This window comes from Lepisma saccharinum, chromosome 1, assembly GCF_977018435.1.
Source record: "Lepisma saccharinum chromosome 1, izLepSacc3.1, whole genome shotgun sequence".
NCBI classification, from domain to species: domain Eukaryota; kingdom Metazoa; phylum Arthropoda; class Insecta; order Zygentoma; family Lepismatidae; genus Lepisma; species Lepisma saccharinum.
The window spans coordinates 49,163,717-49,185,392 of NC_139229.1; the positions used below are offsets into that span (position 1 = coordinate 49,163,717).

General features: G+C 40.1%; 1 protein-coding gene across 1 annotated transcript in view; it reads right to left on the minus strand.

Moving 5' to 3' along the window:
- Positions 1-19,900, minus strand: part of SP2353 (EGF like, fibronectin type III and laminin G domains protein pikachurin) — a 507,832-nt gene extending 487,932 nt beyond the window's left edge. The window contains exon 1 of the mRNA XM_083131470.1: positions 19,858-19,900. The gene's annotated coding sequence lies outside the window, so the exon portion shown is untranslated. The remainder of the gene's footprint in view (positions 1-19,857) is intronic.
- Between the last annotated feature and the right edge of the window lie 1,776 nt (positions 19,901-21,676).

The following is a 21,676-nucleotide window of genomic DNA, read 5'->3' on the forward strand; positions in this document are numbered from 1 at the left end:
AGAAACCGTCGGGATGAGCGCGGTAAGCGCCGCGAGCGAGTTGAATCACGTAGGACGCCCGAGGCGAGACGAGAAGGCGACACCGGCTTGGGCCTGCGGGTAGCCAGCGGCGATTGGGACAGGTAAGTGTGGAGAGAGCTCTGTCTTCTTCATCTTCCCTCTTCTCGGCCAGGCGGGCCAACGAGTTGAACTCAACCTCTCGCTTTTCTTAGAGCTACATCCTTGTGTCTCCACCGATCCCCGTCACTAAATGGAGTCACACTACAATATATTTTGGTGACCGCATAATCTCCCGTGGACTCTGGCCTGCTAGGTCTCCAGACCTACTTTCAAATAGCAGACTGTCTTGATTAATTAATTCATTTAGTATGGGTGAGTTCAGGCGCTAGAGCCTCGTTGGTCTACAATTACCGTGGGTGTACTAGTGAAGTTGACTTTTGCGTTCCTTCACTGAAGTTCACTCCTTTACCTCCTTGAAGGAAGAGAACGTTAAGGAAAAAACTTGCACATTAATCTATTCCAGTATAATCATAGAGTACTGAGTGCTCTTTGGATAACGAAGCATGTAGAAACAATGAATCTGGTTCCTCATCGAAATTTGGGACCGCACACAACTGAAATACTATGTATGCATTGGGGCAGACCATTTAGGGGGGGGGAGGCACTTTCTGCCCCCTTCCAATTCACGTAGGTGTATGTATATTTACATATATAATGTATTGTTTATGCCGATCTTGCCCTCCACAAAATTACCTTGCCCTCCCAAAATTTATCTTAAATCTGCGCCTCTGAATGTATGTATATGTGTGTGTGTTTGTGTGTGTGTGTGTGTCAAAATGTCCCATCAATATACTTGTAGACACGCATCTAAACTATACTTTTTCATTCTCGTATTGCAAGAAAAAATACATTAAATATCCTTATTCCATTTCTTGTGAGGTTTCAACGACAGGTTTCTTGAAGCACCGTCTGCACATTTAGAAACTGCCGTGAAATTAATATACCTTAACAAACACTCCATTTGAAAATATCCAATCTTCATCGCAATTGTTAATTTCCTTCGCAAGAAAGGTAGATGAGAAAATCTGCAATTTATGCAGACGACTTCAATATAGATTTTAATTAGGAAATCGTGAAGTTCTAACCTCCCTCCTCCTTACCCACACGGAAGAAGCCAAGAGGAAAGCGCCAGATTTCGTCGAGTGTATCCGAGTGTCCCTATCGTATCTTTCTTTCCATCTCATATTCCTCAGTTTCCCGTTGCCATGGTTACCCTTTCTCCTTACCCGAGAGCGGGAGGAGGGAAATCTGATTGGCGTCATTCCTAGTCCAGCATTGCGAACCAATGGAAATCCTCGCCGTTAAATACTTATGCGGGTTCAAGTTTTTTTTCTCTTCGCTTGTTTCGTTCTCAGGGTATCGATCCGTGGAATGTTATCTTACCGTCCTTTCTTTTAATTTTCATGCTTTCCTCCCTCCTTCCGATCCTCCAAGAGCTCTGCTTGCAAGAAATGCCAGTGGCTTGATGAATTAATTTGGATTTAATTTTGCTGTTCGTGGTTTTTCTACATCCTCTCCTATTCTCCAACAAGATTTGAATGACTGATTGAGAGGATCTCCTTGCTGATGTTTTTAATCTAGCAGGGAGATAGAATCCCGAGCAGCGTGGACCTACGATTCTAATAAATGAAGCCTGTAAAGTGTGTGTGTGCTGAGGTTCAACACGTAATGGTGCAATCGAAACTATTTTCATTAGGTTTTATAAGGGTTGCAGCACGACAAATGGCCACGACGATGTAGAATCCAGAAAAATTGCAGCCGCATTCAATTCACCACCGGCATGTGCTTCTAATTAGCACGGACTGAAACTAAATAGAGACGTATCGATTGTTGCCTTAAAGTATGTGTTTTGGCCTTTGCCAAGATTCAGGTTTACTGTTTCATGTAATTTTGTAAACCGTTTGTAAAGGTGATCCCAAAGTGCATCATATGATGCAAGTATGCCTATCTACAATTAATTGTACTTTAATGCATCCAGAGATACATCTTCTCGATGATGCAGTCGACATTTGGTCTGAGGTACAGACTACAGACTTGTTCCATTTCGGTCTTAAACCTCTCGTGCTTATTCCTTCGCGGTTAATCCTCTCGTGCTTGTTTCTTCGCGTTTAATCCTTTCGCGCTTACTCCTTTCGCGCATGTTCCTTCGCGTTTAATACTTTCGCGCTTCATTCTTCGAGTTTAAACCTTTCTCGCTTCATTCTTCGCGTTTAAACCTTTCGCTCTTCATTCTTCGCGTTTAATCCTTTCGCGCTTAATTCTTCGCGTTTAATCCTTTCGCGTTTAAACCTTTCGCGCTTCATTATTCGCGTTTAATCCTTTCGCGCTCATCTTTCGCGTATAATCCTTTCGCGATTGTTCCTTTCCATTTATCCTTTCGCACTGCATCCTTCGCGTTTAATCCTTTTGCGCTTGTTCCCTCGCGTTTAATCCTTTTACGCTTGTTCCTTCGCATTTAATCCTTTCGCGATTGTTCCTTCTAGTTTTATCCTTTCGCCCTTATTCCTTCGCGTTTAATACTTTCGCCCTAAGCACTTATTCCTTGGCGTTTAATCCTTTCGCGATTGTTCCTTCTCGTTTTATCCTTTCGCACTTATTCCTTCGCGTTTAATACTTTCGCCCTAAGCACTTATTCCTTCGCGTTTAATACTTTCGCCCTAAGCACTTATTCCTTCGCGTTTAATACTTTCGCCCTAAGCACTTATTCCTTCGCGTTTAATACTTTAACGATTGTTCCTTCGCATTTAATCCTTTCCCGATTGTTCCTTCTCGTTTTATCCTTTCGCACGTATTCCTTCGCTTTTAATACTTTCGCCCTAAGCACTTATTCCTTCGCGTTTAATCCTTTCGAGCTTGTTCCTTCGCGTTTAATCCTTTCGCGATTGTTCCTTCGCGTTTAATCCTTTCGCGATTGTTCCTTCGCGTTTAATCCTTTCGCGATTGTTCCTTCGCGTTTAATCCTTTCGTGATTGTTCCTTCGCGTTTATTCATTCGCGTTTAATCCTTTCGCGTTTATTCATTCGCGTTTAATCCTTTCGCGCGCATTTAATTCTTTCGCGCTTATTCCTTCGCGTTTTATCCTTTCGCGCGCGTCTAATTCTATCGCGCTTACTAATTCGCGTCTAATCCTTTCGCGCTTACTAATTCGCGTCTAATCCTTTCGCGCTTGTTCCTTCGCGTTTAATCCTTTCTCTCTTGTTCCTTTCGAGTTTAATCTCGTGTTATGTTTCACGAGTGTTATGTTTCACGGTTGTGTTCTTTCGCGCTTAGACCGTTTCGCGCTTAATCCCTTTCGCGGTTATTCGGTGGCCATTCCACCAGCCCATCAGTGCAAATGCTCACACACTGCTGCCTCCGCTGTGGTGTCAATTCATGAGGTACCCATTTTCCCAGTTTGTAAACATAACTAAGATCCTGCAGATGTCCTCGAACGGTTGAATGGGTCCCTGAGAGTACTCTGACCAATTCCTCAACCGTCTGACGTCGATTCTCCTCAACAGTTGGTATCAGAAAGGCGTTGTCCAGCTCGACGGTCTCCATTGTCGTGGCACAGTGAGGCTGGTGTTCCCAGACAGGAATTTTGCCAACCATCTTTGACATTTGCGGACATCAAGGGTCCCGTGACCATACACGGCAATGATGTTCTGTGCCGTTCTCGTCGCTGAATGTCCCTTGAGGAACGCAGAAAGCATAACATGCTGTATATGTTCTTCAGACACCGCCATGTTCAAACACGTGTCACTACCACACAATTTGTTGCAGAAAGATCTCAGTGTGTATGGATGCACAATGAACTGTCCTATTCCTTCATAGTATCACGACCTTGGAGTAATTCGTAATTTGCCCGTTGCACATCGTCCTTTCCGCGGCCTTGCAGAAAACATAACTTACGGGATGACCCAAAAACGTATGGAAACAAGAAAGAGGTAGGTAGTAGACATTCCTGGTGAGGAAAAGGGGTATAAATCCAATCTTCCCCAATCAGAGTGTTGACCACTTTCTGAGTCATTGAAATGGCTCACGTAACTGATAAATAAGATATGTGATATCTAACCTAACCAACTTCATGTTTCTTCCTTCTCGCGTAGAATCAACTTTTTGGAGTTATAACCTTTTTCCCGCCCATGACAGTTACGTAAACAAGAAAACGACAGGGAGCAAGTATATTGAAACGAAGGATTGGGAGTATTATATCGAAACCGAGAGGTAGTAGGAAGTACTATATCGATTGTTGTGATTTGTAAAAAAAAAACTGCGATCCAGTGATTTATAGGGGTTCGAAATTTAATAGTGGCAACACTTGTGTATATACGCCATGAAACGGAACCGGTGCTTCTCACTTATACCACATGTTAGTTGGATACCTAAGCTACCTCCCAGTAAATGGAATCTTCCTTCCAACACTAGGCGCATGCGCAGTGACGAGAGGAATAGAGTATCGTTGGAGTTGGCGGTCTCAAGTTGTGTAGTCAGAACCTCACTAATGTGAAATTTCTGGTGATTCTCGCCGTACCTCTAGGACAGACCGTCAATGCGCAGTATAACTTCATTTTTGGAACATAACCTGCGACCTGCGTTGCGAGAGAAGAGGGTACACTTTCTGCTGAATCCTCCCATTATTTTGCCGGACGATGATCGGGCGCATGTAGTGCAACCTGTGGATGATTTGTTAGCTCGATGGGGCTGGAAGATGTTCTACCAGCCCCTGTGACTTTCATTTTATCCCTAAGATGAAGCTTCCGAACTGTTCCAAACATTCTTCAGGCAATAGACCGCTCCATTCGAACCATCAACAGAACAGGCACAGCTACAGACATACTACGACTTCCACATCGCTGGCAACGGTTGTACACAATACTGGTGACTACATCAAAGGGTTGTAAAAGTTTCACAGAGGTATGTGTTTCGTATCACTTGAAAATTAATAGTTGCCACTATTAAATTTCCAACCCATGTATGTTTATAAAAGTGTCAATTACCACAGAAATGTAAATCGCTTCTGGTTACAGTCCAAATTTTCTTGAAAATTAGTTCCGTGTAACTTTTGGGGATACTTCTACCTTCTGTGTTACGGTTGGTGTACGTATTCTTCAGGACGCATTCGACTGCTTGAACCCTGCCATTCGGTGAATAACCCAGGGCCAGCGCTTGCTTCTCTGAAAGCCAAATAAGCAATCCTTGGTCTCCATTTCTAAGCAACCTGGACTGAGTTTGTGAGAGGGCATTTCTGAGACAGGAAGTTATCCTCTGGGTTTACGCTTCGGGAACCAGGAACATCCCGAAACTGCCAATAAGGGGAACGGAAGTTTAGGTGCCCATTGATTTTTTTTAAAAAAAAAAAAAGTTCCTCATCGCACGCAACACATCCTGAGGGCAGAGTTTGAGGGTGAAAGCGGATGCCCAAAATGAGATAAAAGAAAGTTCCGACGATCCAGTTGCGCGTCTAATTGCTCCAGGAAGGGTTTGTGGGGAGGAGAGGGGATGATTAGGGATGGAAAAGGAGAAAGGGAAATCGGAGCAGCTTGGAGAACTCTCTCCTACGGGAGAAAGTTTTCCATTCCGTTAGACTGCAGTTTACCTTTAGCTGGAGAATGCAATTCGAGGGAATGTTGAATCGGAAGGCCAAAGAAATATGTGCTCATTTCAGAGCTAGCTTCGAAAAATTCCCCTCTGTGTTTGTGTGTGTGTGAGAGAGAGAGAGGGGGGTGGGGGTGGGGGTTCAGAGATGCAACATAGAAAACTGGAATTTAGAAGTGTGCACCCTGAACCGCAGACAAAAAGGATATTGTTTACCAAGAAAACAGTTCCTAAGGCAATGCGCTGCACGTTTTAGTTCCCGAGCGCGTATTTACAAACCCTACAGTGCTGCAGAACCAGAGGTATATAACGCTTTCTTATTGGCTGTGTGCACCGGAAGTGTTTATGTTCCATGTCCATTGTTCCTTGCTTCTTCATTTACAGCAAAAGTATGGAAAAATAAGACTTGTGATTATATATTAATAAAGTTTGTAAACAGATTGTCGAAATTATGTTAAGAAATATACGTTTATATAATAAAATATAATGTTTAAAATGTTTTACGTTGGATATACATAATTTTCTCAATAGTCATTGGTAGTTACAATGTTTGCACTGATGTGACTTTAAATAGAAAAATCATTCACTTCAAGAAGAGTTCTGATTTCTGTCTTCTAAAACATTAATTTAAATAATTTTGCTAAAAAATGAACCTTATTGTAAATGGGTTTCTTATCTTGTTGGGATGGATATCTGAAATCTACACTGTTAATTTGAACCCTGCCATCTAGCGTTAACTTGAAGGAACGCTGCATCAACTTCCGGAATGGCAGCCAATCAGTAGCCAAATATCGTTGGAGGTTCTGCAGTACTATAGGGTTTGTAAATACGCTTCCCGAGCCTCTTTGCAAAGCATAGTGTCGTATGGGCATAAGCAGGGCTCGTGCACTTTTCACGAAACGAAAGGTTTTACTTTCGTTAACATAGTAGTTTTTTTTTCTATAATTACACTGATAAACAATGAAATACTCCTTTAAATAAAACTAAGTGATCTTTATGTATTCAGATGTGCTGATAACGAATATCGCATCCGTTTTCCTGTATCACCTAAATTTTTTGCAGAACACCCACATTTTATAGTTTTATGGTTTCAGTTCTCCGCACCCTGCTCCGCCTCCGGCTTAACGTTTGGTTCCTAGCAAATGGATAAGAACTTTTCAGCGACCTTGTGTGTTTATGACTGGCACTTAATATTTAGTGGAGGAAACATCTGGCAGTAGAGAAATTTCCTGTTTCTCTGTTAAAATTTGTTCTTTTGTGGGTTAGTCTAGTATTAACTTCCTTTCCGATAACTTTGCGAGTAGCCTATTTTATGTTTGTGTATGTTCGTGAAATTGTGAATGTAATATTGTGTATAGTGAAGTGAAGTGTAAGTTGTATTTTAACAAAACGATAAGAGCATTCATAATTGTTTTTTTTAAAGAAATATATTATAAGTCAATTAATGAGTTTGCCATGTCACGCAAATGTGTGAATAACCCGAACTTGTTTCTTTACGTTTGCGGGGAATTTACTCCGAAGTCACAGAGAAATACGGTCACTCCTATAGTGAAAAAAGCATATGAGTTGTATTTTGGAAGTAAAGTAGATGAGGGAGAAAGCTGGGTACCAGGTACATTTTTTTGTAATTGTTCGCGAACTTTACATGGTTGGCTTAATGGCACTCACAAATCAATGCCCTTCGGAAACTCTGTAATAGGACAGAACAGAAAGATCATACTATGGATTGTTACTTCTGTTTAACGAACATAGCGGATATAGTTCTAAATAAAACATTCTACATTTTATCCTGATGTTCCTTCAGCCAAGAAACCTACGAGTCATGATTTTATACCAATTCCTAAGCCTCCTAAAGAATGGACAGTGGATGAAACAGAACCAAGCAGTGCATCTCCAGATGACGAACCTGGACCCTCATATGCAAACACCGATCCAAATTTTCCTGATCCAAATATACCTCACTTTATTTCCCAATCCGAACTAAATGGTCTAGTCAGAGACCTCAACCTTTCTAAAGTTCAAGCGGAATTATTAGGTTCTCGTCTCAGAGGGTGGAATTTATTACAAGATGGTGTTAAGGTGTCATATCGGAAACGCCAACAATCACGGACACATTTTTTTTCTGTTAGTAATGAGTTAACTTACTGCAATGATGTAGAAGGCCTTCCGCAAGAACTTGGAAGGAGTCACAACCCAAACGAGACTATATTTAGATTCATCGAAGAATAGTTTAAATGTGAATATATACCCATCAGTACCCCTTGCCTATTCTTCCACCATGAAGGAAACATACAAAAGTATGGATACAATATTAAAAGTGATAAATTATAAAAAAATATGGTTGGCAGATAAGCGAAGACCTCAAAATGATTGGTATACTGTTAGGCATGCAATCTGGGTTTACAAAATTTTGTTGCTTTCTTTGCGAATGGGACAGCCGGGCAGAAGATAAACATTACAACATTGTGGATTGGCCCATACGAAAAAACTTAAGTCCTGGAGAGAAGAGTGTTAGGAATCACCCTCTACTTGAGAAAGTCAAGATTTTGTTACCACCGTTGCATATAAAGTTAGGGTTGATGAAAAATTTTGTTAAGGCTTTGGATAAACATGGTGAGGGTTTTGGGTACTTGAGAAAAACATTTCCTAAACTCAGTGATAGTAAGTTAAAAGAAGACATATTTATTGGGCCGCAAATCCGTGAGATCATTCATGATGACAACTTTGTGGAATTGCTAACAGAAAAAGAGAAATGCGCATGGTTAGCTTTCAGACAAGTATGCTGTAATTTTCTTGGAAATGTGAAAGCTGACAACTACATGGAACTTGTTGAAGTGTTATCAGCGCATGGGGTGCAATATGTCCTTGAAAATTCACTTTTTAATATTCGCATTTGGACTTTTTCCCCCTTAACTTGGGCACGGTTAGTGACGAATGCGGCGAGAGATTTCAGCAGGATATTTCTGTCATGGAGAAACGATATGCAGGAAAATCGGTACAGAACATGTTAGCAGACTACTGTTGGAACCTCAAGGAAGAGGTTTCTGGTGGCAGTTACAAACGGCAGAGTTCAAGAAAGAAATTTTGAAAATGCGAGTAAAAATGTGTTTTTTTCCAGTTTTTTTGCATGAAATTTCTTCACTGAACAGTCAAAATACATATATTTTAATTTTTTTATATTTCATAGTTATTCACTTCAATATTTAAATCTTATTTCATGAGCAAACAAACAAAAATAATTTCAAATTTCGATGTATTATTACAAAGGAAATAAAATTTTTAATAAAAACAAAAAAATGGAAATCCAGGGAAAACCATAGGTGATACAGCATTTCTACTTTCAGATTTGGATTCAGCGGGGTCGAATTATAAATAATCACCTATTTTCATTCAAAGGAGCAAAAAAAAGTTTGAATTTGTTCATCAGTGTTATTACAGCAATAAGATTAACGACTAGTGCGCTGTATTACAACTAATAATATTAAAATATTTGCATAAACTTTAAATATTTAATATAAAATACATTGGATACGAGTCTTATGGAATTTTCCTATTCTAAAATTTAAAGAGACAGATATCGTGGATGGTAGTCAGCTCCCTCAACAGCGATAAAAAACTTTTAAATTAAATGTACATAGGCCTAACCTCAATACTCTGTTTTAATAATACTTATTAAAAATCCAGTGCAATTGAATAATATACTGTTGGGTTAATCTGCGAGAACAACAAAATCCACAAGACAAGAGAAATAATAATAATTAACAAATAAAAAAAATATAAAGGTGAAAACCGCAAGGCAAAACAAAATTAAGCCAACGGCTAATCCCCCTCGCTGTAACAACCATCAGACATCCATGTCCAGGCGCCAGGATTCGAACCCAAGTCCCCTGGCGTCGTAGCGCGATGTGCTAACCACTCTGCCACGGGGGCCGGCCTAAGTTTTTTTTCCGAACACCATATATATATATATATATATATATATATATATATATATATATTGATGCCACCATTTTGATGTAAGGAAGCATATTTTCATACAATTAGTTCCAATTTTACACACTGGAGTGTCGTTTCTCTCATTAAAAAATCCCACTTCCACATTTTTAGATCATACATACTACTAATTTTCATTTTTGCATGCCCACTTTACCATGCAAATTTTTCGATTTATTTTATTCTAATGATTGCGCTCACTGAAAGATAAGCTAAAACAACTTGGTATTGTTTTGATATGTTTCCTCTAAAAAATCTTCCTTTCCCTCTCTCTATTTTTCCAGGGCAAAATTAACATTTCCGTGCATTAACTTTAGAACTATATCAGGCTGTGGAGTAATGCTGGGCGCTCTCCGAACCCAACGCATGTGCATGTATGCTAACTGTATTATGACGAAGAATGCAAGCGGTTGGACAATGAAACGGATCTCAGTTGCAGCGTATTAGCGAGATCCTTTGTGTAATGTGCAACGGGGTGGCGACCCGCGGTAACCCAATTCACAGCGAACCGTATGCCTTCCATTAGTTCGCGGGAACAGAAAATTGACGTAGATGCAGAGCTCAACTCGATTGTCGTAATTTCATTATAGTAAATCGTTATCATCATTGCAATCATCATCTCGGTTCTTCGTGCCATTGCAGCTCTACAGTCACGATGGGTCTCCTAGATTGCAAAGTATCAACTTGTAATCGAGGGTTCTCGGATTCGATTCCCATGGGCGAACATTTTAATTCCTCCAATCCATTTTCAAAAGTCCAATGTCAGTTAACATATCTGTGTCATGTCCCGCCATGCCTGTCCTTCATGTGGTAACGTTTCTTTAAGAGAATCAACACATCCTGTATTAGGCGCATCCAGAAAGTAAGTTTCCCAGGGGTCGTGCACAAAAAGGAAACATTATTTCATTCAATGATTTATTGCCACAGATACAGCACTTGTCCAGTTACTTGTCAACGTAATTCCCGCTGGAATTCAAGCACTTGTCACAGCGTGGGACCAACTTCTGTATACCTGCGTCATAGAAGTCCGCCGCCTGGGCGCCGAACTACTGTGTGACAGCCGTCTGAACCTCTTCGTCGCTGAGAAAATGTTGAACGGACAGGAACTTTTTCAGGTGCAAGAAAGGTGGTAATCACTGAGAGCGAGATCCGGGCTGTACGATGGATGATCGAACACCTCCCAACCGAACTTGTCCAGAAGGGCTGCAGTGCGCCTAGCTATATGCGGCTTCGCATTGTAGTGCAGCAAGATCACCCCGGCACTGAGCTTACCGCATCGCTTATTCTGAATGGCTCGTCGCAATGTCCCCAGTGTTTCACAGTAACGGTTAGCGTTCACAGTCTCACCTCTGGGCAGAAACTCGATGAGCAGAATGCCTTGTCTGTCCCAGAACACCGTGCACATCACTTTTCGCGCCGACACAGTCTGTTTGAACTCCGTCCTGCATGGAGAACCACTGTGACGCCAATGCATGGACTGCTGCTTGCTTTCTGGTGTGCTGTATGCAACCCACGTTTCATCCCCTGTGATGATCCGGTTGAGAAAATCGTCATCATCATGGTAATGCTGCAGAAATGTCAGCGCCGTGTCTATGTGTTTTCCTTTGTGTTCGGGCGTCAGTTGTTTCGGCAGTCTTACCGGGCACACAATTTCCGGAACAAGAGGCGTTTGGTAACATTGTCGTGCAACAACGACCGAGAAATCTGCGGAAAATGGCTGCTGACTTCCGTGATCGTGACGCGACGATCCCGCAATATGCGCTGCTGTACCTGCTCCACCGACGGCGACGGACGACTGAGCTCGTCTTCATGCACATTTTGCCGACCTTCAGTAAAAGTCCTGCACCAACGACGCACCATCTGCTTGCTCATGACGTCTGGTCCATACACCTGGCACAGCTGACGATGAATTTCGATCGGCTGTATGTTTTGTGCGTTCAAGAACTTGGTATGTGAACCACTATGTGCCTCCACCGGGACCCCTTCGACGACACTGCCACTGAGCCATCGTGAAGGCAAGTTTATTTTGAGTTTGTATAAATTAGCTAATTATTTTACTTCACTATTCTTCCACTTTTTGATAATAGCGAAGGTGAGGATCAGTGATGATATGATGAAATTGATGAAGGGACACTCACAAAAAACACTCATGTCCAGTTTGGGATTCAAACCCGGTTCCCGTAGCGTTGTAGCGCGCTGTGCTAAGCACTCTGCCACTGTGATCAGAAAATATTTAATCATCGTGCACATGTAATATACGATAGATTACTAAATATTAATTAACACATTATGGAATTATATATTTATACATAATATATTATTAAATATTTGTCGACCACCGTGGCGGAGTGGTTAGCACAGCCCGCTAGGACGCAACGGGACCGGAGTTCGAATACCGGAATGGTGTTCTTTGTGAGTGTCCCTTCATCACTCATCCTCATCTTCATGATAGCCAAAAGCGGCAGAAGGTGAAGTAAATCAATGAATTATTAAACATTTAAATTTTTCAACATACTTACTGTGTTGTCAGTCACTACAGTTTCTCGCGAACTAAAATTACACATTTTGGGTCTGAAAGTTGACAACGTTGCAAACCTCTTTATGGGGAATTGAAAACTAATGATAATTTTCCAGACAGATAAAAATAACCATGTCTAAGAGGATAAATGTAGATAGGAAGGTAAAATAATAAGAAAACATCACAGTAATTTATTCGGCTACAGTTGCAATCTTCAGAACCTCTCTAGCTGGTACTGATACCGAGGTACCCTGGGGAGAGAAGCTGTCGGTTGAGTGTTTTTCCAAAAGAACAAAATCTTAAATATTCACTACATGTTATTAATTTACAACCACTTTCATTAAGAATGCTTTAGACGAAACTTCAATTTCGTAATTCACTCTCGACGTCTTGGCCACCAATCTCAACTCACTCGCGAGTGTTTGCTTCTCCAATATTGGCAAATGTGAACAATTTGACTCGGATTTCAAGATACGTCTCCGTCTGGTAATTTATTCCGAAATTTCAGCATCCATCCTACGGTATTAGTTTATCCGTAAAACCGCCGCCCGTGCTGCATCAAATAAGTTAGCCCAATTTTCAATTCTCTTCGGAGACGGAAACCGACGAGAAATTCCGACGCTGAAAGGATAAACTCCGAAGCAGATGAAACGTTGAAAAGCTTCATTACACATTCGGAGGATGGTTGCCATGGTAGAAGAGGAAGTTTGTTCCGAAACAAACTGCGATTGTTCTGCAATTCTGAACAGTCGGATTTCGTTATTATTAAAGCAGGAAGACCGCAATAAGAATAGTGTTTTACCATGAACTCCGGTTTGCATTGCTGTGGTATTCATGTTCTGCCGATGGAGATGATGTGGGGATAATTCTGAGGAACGTCGTTGCCTTACGAAATACGCAAACGTAATTCGAAAACTTTCCCGTGATTTGCATTCATACAGGTGTATGGTGAAGACAGCAAGTACTGAAGGCTCTAGTTCCAATTGACAACAGAAACAAATTTAACTCAGTAGAAGTGAAACGTGTTATGCAGTCTGTGTGGAGCAAGGCCGCGCATAACAGAATGGAAGGGGAGAAAGCGAGTTGTGGGAGCAAAGCAGGGCGCGCATATACAAACGGCTGGTAGCTGCACTCATTTTCCCTCTCACGACTTCACTGGTCGAGCCCTCTCGAAGAGACCTGTTTTCGTTCCTCGCTCCATAGATTCCCGGGACAGAGTGTAGAATATCGTTTTCCACGTCTGCGTATAAACCATTTTCCTTAAGGAAGCCTAATAAAGATCCAGCGACCGAGCTGGCCACAGGACGTCATCATAACTGGAAAACACTTTCTGTGCAAAGGTCTGTCGCAAGAAACCCATGCATAGTTTTGCATTCCGCTGTTCCATGTCGACACCTACCTGCACAGAGTAACAACAAACAACAACTGAAGCACAGTCTACTGTAAATGGCAATTCATGTACAGTATACCCAGGGATCGAAATGGAAATTTTCACGAAACAGAAAGCTTTACTTTCGTTAACAAGATGTTGTCTATTTGTCTCTGATTACGACAGCGACGAGATTAACGACCAGTAAAATCATGTGCTGTATTATAATTAATAATAGCAAAACTGTAAAATTTACATGAACATCAAGAAATTCAAAATGCATTGGACACGAGGGTTCTGGAATTTTATTACTTTTATAAATTAAACAGACTGGATTCGTCAATGGAAGCTAGTTCTCCCAAAAAGGGGATTTTGTTAAAAAAAAATGAAAGCAGTCTCCAGAAATAAAAATAGGACACCTACATCCTGAAATACTCACTTCCTGCAAGGTGTTATGTGGTGTTGCCTACCTCTATGGCGGTGGCAGAACTTGCCGTTGAAAATTTGCAATTAATATCTACACATCGCCGTAGAGTTAGGCAACACACATAACACCTTGCAGGGAAGCGAGTATTTTAGGATCTAGCTGTCCCATTTTTAATGGCGGTGACTGTACACATCATCAATATTTTTATCTTAATAGTACTTTGAAAATAATTTTCTTCAAATGAAAAATATTTCCATACTCTTATTTGCGTGTGATAAAAGATTGGATTTATTGTTTGACTGACTTGAAATTTTACTGTTGGATTAATTGGAGCAAAGAAGAAAGGACGACAGAAAAGCATCCAAAAAAGGATTTTAAAAAAAGTAAAGACTGCAGATGGTGTGTGGTTACACTTCCACTGATCCGTACTTGTCTCCTACTTAGGTAACATAGACGCCATCATGCTCTGCTAAGACCCCTATCAACGTACCTCCATGTATAAGGGAAGCTTATATGAATGTATAATATGTAGTTGAAGTGTACCAAATGCGGACCCCGTCCTACATGGAGCTGGTAGCTTACGTTATTGTCGCATGCAGTGCTCGTGCCGGACCCTGTGGCCGAGTGGTTAGCACATGGTGCTGCGAATCCAAGGGTCCCGGGTTCGAATCACGCTCGGGATTGGTTGTTTGTGAATGTCCATTCATCAATTCATCATTTCGTCACTCACCCCCATCTTCGCAAATTAGCCATGAGGCACAAAACGCGAAGTAAAATAAACTAAATCAATCAAGCATGCAGTTCTTGCGCGCATGTTCATTGCTGCGTTTATTGTTCTCCAATCAGCTCGTGAGTGATTTTGTCTAACTGGAAAGTTTTATTACTCCTACGTTCAATTGCTGTACTTCGGTCATTTGAGAAACAAATGCGTCTACTCTTCACTATACTTATCCTAAGTATAGTAGCTATCTTTGTATGCAATAAGTAATGGATGGGAATACGTGAGAAATGTTTATCATGAAAATATAACCGCTATTGGTCCTAAAGTGGGTCCCTTGTGTTTTGCAACAAGCACAGACTGTGTTTTCGCCCACATTCTAATCATGGAATTCCGGTAAAGGTTCCAAGAGAATAAATATGACTAGAACAGGGGAAAACGAAGAACGTGGAATGAAGATCAGACAGCCATATAGATTCTATACGAAAGAAAAGGATGATCTTGAAGAATTATTTTATTCCACAGCCTTTTATGTATCGTATTTAAGCTGTTGCTGCTTTTAAGTGTACTAAATACAAGGGGGTCCACTTTAGGAACGTTTTTGTTTTCCAATGTTCAAAACTGCATCTCTACGGAAAAAAATAGGATTTTCACAATGAAGCCATTTTCTCTCGCTACGGGAGGAGACATACTGAATAAGTACGTAACGTACTATTTCAGGCTTTAGTACCGTTTATTTTGGCTTCATGGTTTCCTTGATATGAGCCAAAAACAAAATGGGGGCCCACATTTGGTACACTTACTCTGCTATTAATTTTAACAATTTAGTTCACACTGAAAAGGAAAATGCAGTGAAATATCTAAGAAGAAAAAAAGATAGTACGTTGCCATTTCTGTCGAGACGGAACTGAAAGATTCCAGATATTCAAGAACCGAAACGCCATTCCGGTCCGCTCTGGTCCATTTCGAGCCCTGAGTATGATGGTACTCTTGCCAGTCGCACAATGTCGCCAGCATCATCGTTATTTCCAACAAAAATTGTGTGCTATGGCGCAATGTTCAAAATCTTAAACAGAATGTGATTGGTGATCTGCCACGAAGTTAAAGTCAAATGTAACATGTCGCGCCACACTCATCTCCAAGGCGACCAAGGAAACCGTATTCTATGTTCCTTTACTCCTCCAAGATGGAGAAGATGCTCCACCCTCTGTTTTACGTTACCAAGACTTATTCCGGCTTCTTGGAACCCGTAGGACGGGAAGCGGCGACAGAAACCAAGCATCATCCTAGGAATCCACCCCGACTCTTCATATTTGCATAGAATCGAAGTTGCGCGAAGCCAGATGTCACAGGCAACTTGTGAAAATTCGAGGAAGAAGAGAGAGAGGACAAAATCAAGAATTTCTCCACTGCAAAGTCAAATTCGTGCGCTCCGAGTTCCAATATCGATATCAGCAAACGGATTCATTTATTCCAAACTTTTCCATTCTTTTGTTTTCTTTTTCGAGAAGGAAAGAAGGATTCGAGCAACGGATTTATGTATTTTTGTTTCTCGGAGTGAATCGAGTATTATAAATGGAACTTTTCTTAGCTCTAAGTCGAGGACACTTCGGGGTTGTAATGAATCTATTGAAAGTCAATGGTATCGTTACAACCTAGAAGCGTTCGTAGGTGTAATGTGAATTTTAAGCAAACATATTATGCAGATCAACATCTCAATAACGTTTGTTGTTTTCTTCTGCCGAAAACCGAACAATACCACGTCATGTGATCATCCCCGCTCACCCTTCATTAATCATTCCTAAATACAGCGACCTAAGATGGCAATGACGAGCGTGAAGTGTTTCCATTCATAATCCAAAATTTACTTTTTCTGCTTTGTGGTCTATATTACCGTCTATAGTGTATATCTCCCTACTGACTTATGAGAATTTACAACGTTTAGTTCAGGCAGTACTTGTGTGTTCCTTTGTAGTAGAGTCACGTCAAGTACACGCAATATGCCGCAGAACTCAGGGAAAAAAATAATTATTTTGGGTAACTAGTAGTCAAACTAGTTCGTTTTATGCTAGGAGCAACTTGAATTTTATGTTAGGAAGGCATTTTTTATGAGAACTGGTTCATTTTTAAGAAGCAAGAAACTTAAAATAAGAAATCATTCCCTTCTAGAAAGAGGGGAAATTGGATTCGAACTACATATAGATCATTTTTAAGAAGGAAGATGTTATAACTGGGAACTAGTTCATTTCAGGACTAGACTGTAACTTGAACTGAAAATTGCTTCATTTTATGAAAGAACTAAACTGCAATAAAAACGAATTCTTATTAGGAAGACAGTGACTTTTACTGAAAACAATTTCATTGCATGAAAACTGTAACCTGAAATAAAAACTAACTAATTTAAGAAAGACAGTAACTTTCTCTGAAAGCTAGTTGATTTTAAGAAAAGAAAAACTTAAATTGGATAAATTGATTGATGATTTGGTTTACTTTACTTTGCCTTCATGAAACGTTTCGCTAATAGCGAAGATGAGGATAAGTGAAGATATGATGAACTCACAAAGAACATCCATACACAAAGCCGGGATTTGAACCCGGGGATCCCTGCCGTCGTAGTGCGCTGTGCTAACAACTCCACCACGGAGGCCGGTTAAACTTAAATTGCAACTAGCTCGCTTGTAGGAATGACGTAACTTGACCCGGAATGAAAAATTCAATTCAAGCCCGTAGCGAAGGCTAGGTGAAGGGGGCTGCATCCTAGGGGGCCATTCAAAGGTGTTTTTTCTTTATACTACAAAGTTAGAATATGCGACAGAGAAATTGACACTTGGCAGAGGTATATTCTGGTAACACACTGTTGGAAGTGTTAGTACGATTTAAAAAAATGTAAAGTATGATTTTTTTATAAATACAATCAAAGATTGTATTATTTTTTAATGAGTTTGTCCTGTTACCTCATCTCTAAATTTGTAGGATTAAATAACACAAACCATGCCATAAGAAAATATCGAAGGACGCACATAAAATAAATGTCGGTACTTGGTAGTGCATGGGAGCGCCGAACTACAATCCTGCCTAGGGCACTAAAATATCTAGCTACGAGGCCAATGCAATTACACCGAGTTCCATTTTCTTATGAATTTCCATGCATCTGAGATACTAGCAGTGAAATGTTATGTATTACGAATCTCGTCACAGAAGTAAATCCATATGAAGTTTGTAACACTCACAATTTTATTGTTAGGATAAAAATCCTTGATAAGGAGAACATTTCATCGCTGTTCCTGTTTAAAAATGTATTATGGGATAGTGTAATGCATGAAACTCGAAAGTTGATATCTGTCTTTTATTTATTCAAGTAATTTATAGATTTGTGCTTGGTACTAATTTAAAACCTAACAGCAACACAGTACTGTCATAAATCTTGTCAAATCTGTTCCCAGCAATTCACATTTCGATTAACATTTATAGTGTCATTTTTCCTTCCTTTACAGTTGCAGCAGCGAGTTGACAAAACAGTTTAATTGCAATTCGTTTGTCAATGTTTTTTCGCGGGACACGGCGTCAGCCGCAAACAAAGTACTGCAGTTGCCAACCGAATAAGCGCCATGCTGGAACGATTCACAACAAAGGGAAAAAAACGAACACATTTAAACGTAAATAAATCAGCCAAACGAGTTTGACAAACAATCGTGATCAAATTTTTACGCCAACAATGGTCCAACTCCTGTTCTTAACAAAACGAAACAGTGATTTCACATAGTTATTCTGTTCTTATGAAGTCAAACTTCACCATAAGGTTTGAACTCCCTTCACAGAATCGCTGTTTCTAAAATCACCGTCAATATACAATTAGAATTGAACTAATAAATTCATTTCTAGTGTTATAGAATTTTAGTGCTAACACTAGTTATCGCAAAATTGTTGCAAGTATAAACTGTAGTGACTACAGTTAAGCTGGTTATTTCTATAATAAAAGAAACAAGAAATATAAACTATGTCAAAAAAAACCTTCCTGTTTTAATGCTAGGAGGTCCTAGAAGATAAGGTTCTTGAATTAAAAGGCAAAAAAGTGAGTCCTGATTAAAACGTTCCAACAAGGAAAATGATTAAATTATTCATATATGTGCTAAAGACTGAGGGTAAAAAGACAAGTCAGCAAAAGCAAGTACGAAACAATATGATAGGACCTCTCATATGACCGTCTGCATGCAGGAATGTAATTTGCAGAAAGTAAATGAAGATATATTTTTACATTCAAATCATACGTGAAATTTAAAAAAAAAAGATCACAAGCTTCACTGAAGAGTATTGTTTATACAATCTTCAGACTAAAATAATGATTCGAAAATGAGATATTTTTCTTAAAACTCAAATTGGTAATTAGCAAGGACTCACTTGTGCATTTCTTTTTCGATGGAAAAGAAATATGACATTACACACAACTAAAATTCATTCTTCATGTTTTCCAATGTTTTTAATGTCATGAAATAATGCGAAAAAAGTGCAAAATGAAAACGAACTCTCAAGCACGAAATATAGAGTTTATTTACCGACGTAAAACTTTCCAATCCTAATAATCATATCAGTTATGCAACATCCAAGAACACAGCTTTAATTCTTAGCAAAAAATATTGGATCGGAAAAACGGATTGTTTTATAGACATCAATCAAGTTAAAAGTCAAAGTAGGTAAAGGGATTGCAAACTATATCGCCATACATTACTACAATAAAGTGCCATGTGTTCTAATATATTGCTGAGAAATATCTAAGAATGTGAGATTTTATTCACAATTTTAACAGCGAAATGGTATTTTATGTACAGTTTTAAAATTTTTATTTTTATTCACCATAAATATTACAGGTTAGCAGCAAAACTTGAAAAGTTCAGAGAAGTACTACTCTATTTCAGTTTTCGTTTTCATCGTTCTTATGCGGCAGTACAATTTCTGTTTTCGTATTTTAAGGTAACAATGAACGTTTCATCAGCAGCTGCTTACGAAAGATATGTGTCAGCAAGTGGCAAAAATATATTTATATTCTTAGTGCCAATGTTTTCTAAGAAATGCTTACTGAAGATCCTTAACTAAACATTAATTTGCTTCTGTAATCAAATATCGACCTTTAAAAGTTTAGTGGAAACTGTCTGTTGAAGAACATTTACTATAACTGGTTAAAGTTCATCAAAACTCACCCTCTGCCGTTCGTAAATGGAGAAATCTCTGGTTTACACTGTACTGATGTTCTTACCTGAAAATAAAAAGAATATATAGTTTGTATTAATATTATAAAGAAAACCGTTTTGGTATGTAGAACAAAACTGACATTTTTACTACCAGCAAGGGACTCTGATTTCATAATTAGGTGACGTCTAATCAAGTTTTCGCCCAAACCATCCCCCAACCACCCATGTCCCAGTGCGTTTATCCATGACACACATTTTAACAGCGCTCTTGAATTCACATGTGGATTGCAGGGCGAGCAGCAATACTGTAGCGTTGTAAGAGGAGGGAGAAAGGAGTGAGTGAGCGAGGCAGGGGCTTCGTCGGTCACGTCCGTGCAGTGGGAAATCTATCGTCCGTCTTCCACCGCACTATTTTTTTCTCTCTCTCAACGCAAGGCGCTTCCTTCACTTACAGGCCTTGTGTCTCAGAGTGAGAGTGTCGAGCTCCCACCGCATGGAGCACTGGCTGGCCTCGGCTAAGTGCATGCGAGATGCTTAAGCCTGTATTACACCTTGGAACAGGGCTGTAATCGAGGGTACACGCCGTATACTCTCTGGTCAACCTTACTCATTAGAGTATAACCACAGTGCGAATTAAGCTTCTTGCTTTGGGGTTGGGGGGTGCCCATTCAGTGGCGTATTTGTGATTTCATTTTGGGGGTACACAAGTTCGGATGTGGGACCAGTCAGTAAAGACAACTATATTGCCTTGCACTTCAGGGTAGGGTTGTGTGGGACGGGATAATTTTTAAATCTCGACGATCGGTACGGGAAAAATTCCAATCTCCCGAATTGTTCGAAATTTCCAGACACTGTCGAAATCTTGAATTCTACAAGCCATTTTCCATTAAGTTATTCTCTTTTTGATTTCGGAAATAAAAACTAACAATTTATTAGAAGTATCACACACCGACAATGTAGGAAAACATAGAGAATGGGACTACTTTCGAACATGACCATTTGGAACTTCCAGAAATCGGCATTGGGACGGGATTTCTTTCCCCTAAGTCCAGCACCGACTTTTCGGGACCCCACACACCCATAGTTCTTGCCTTGTACCTTATTAGTAGACGTCGGATTTTAGGTTTTTAACCTATTTTTTTCCTTTGCAGGTAAATAAAAAATAACAAGTTATGTCAGCGTTTCATTACAAAACGCAACAACTGACGAAGTTTTATAGTGCCTAAAATAACCTATTTTGCTTGTTAGACCCTATTTTAGGTTTGTGTGCCTAAATTACGCCTTTTTTTAGGTTTTTATATATTTTTTTTTTAGGTTTTACAGAATTTTTGTATCTCACAGAGGTATTTACTCTGTTTGGTGACGATACAATTCAATGACATGTTTGAAACACGTTTTCGGTCGATTTCAATCCCTCCAAGTGTGATGATGTTTATCAAAGCTCTAAACAAAATAAAATGTCTGACGCAGTGGCGGCGAACAGAGCGGCAGTTCTTACCTTACTTTTTGTACTATGGACACTTAACGCTAAGCCTTGTCTACTATAAGGTCTTTTCAGTTCTTACGGCGGGCGCTCTAGAAACTGGCAGGGGAAGTGGGGAGCGGGGATTACGCAACAGACCAACCAGACAACAGCAGTGGCGCCGATAGTCACGACGCGAGCGGAAAAAGCACTACGTGAAACTCGTTCTACTGGGCGCTACGTTTCTTATCGCGCTGGATTGGTCGCTTCCCAGCTCCCCACTTCCCCTGCCAGCTTCTAGAGCGCCCGCCGTAAGAACTGAAAAGAGCTATAAGAGAAATTAAAATGTTCTTGCCACCCCGCCCC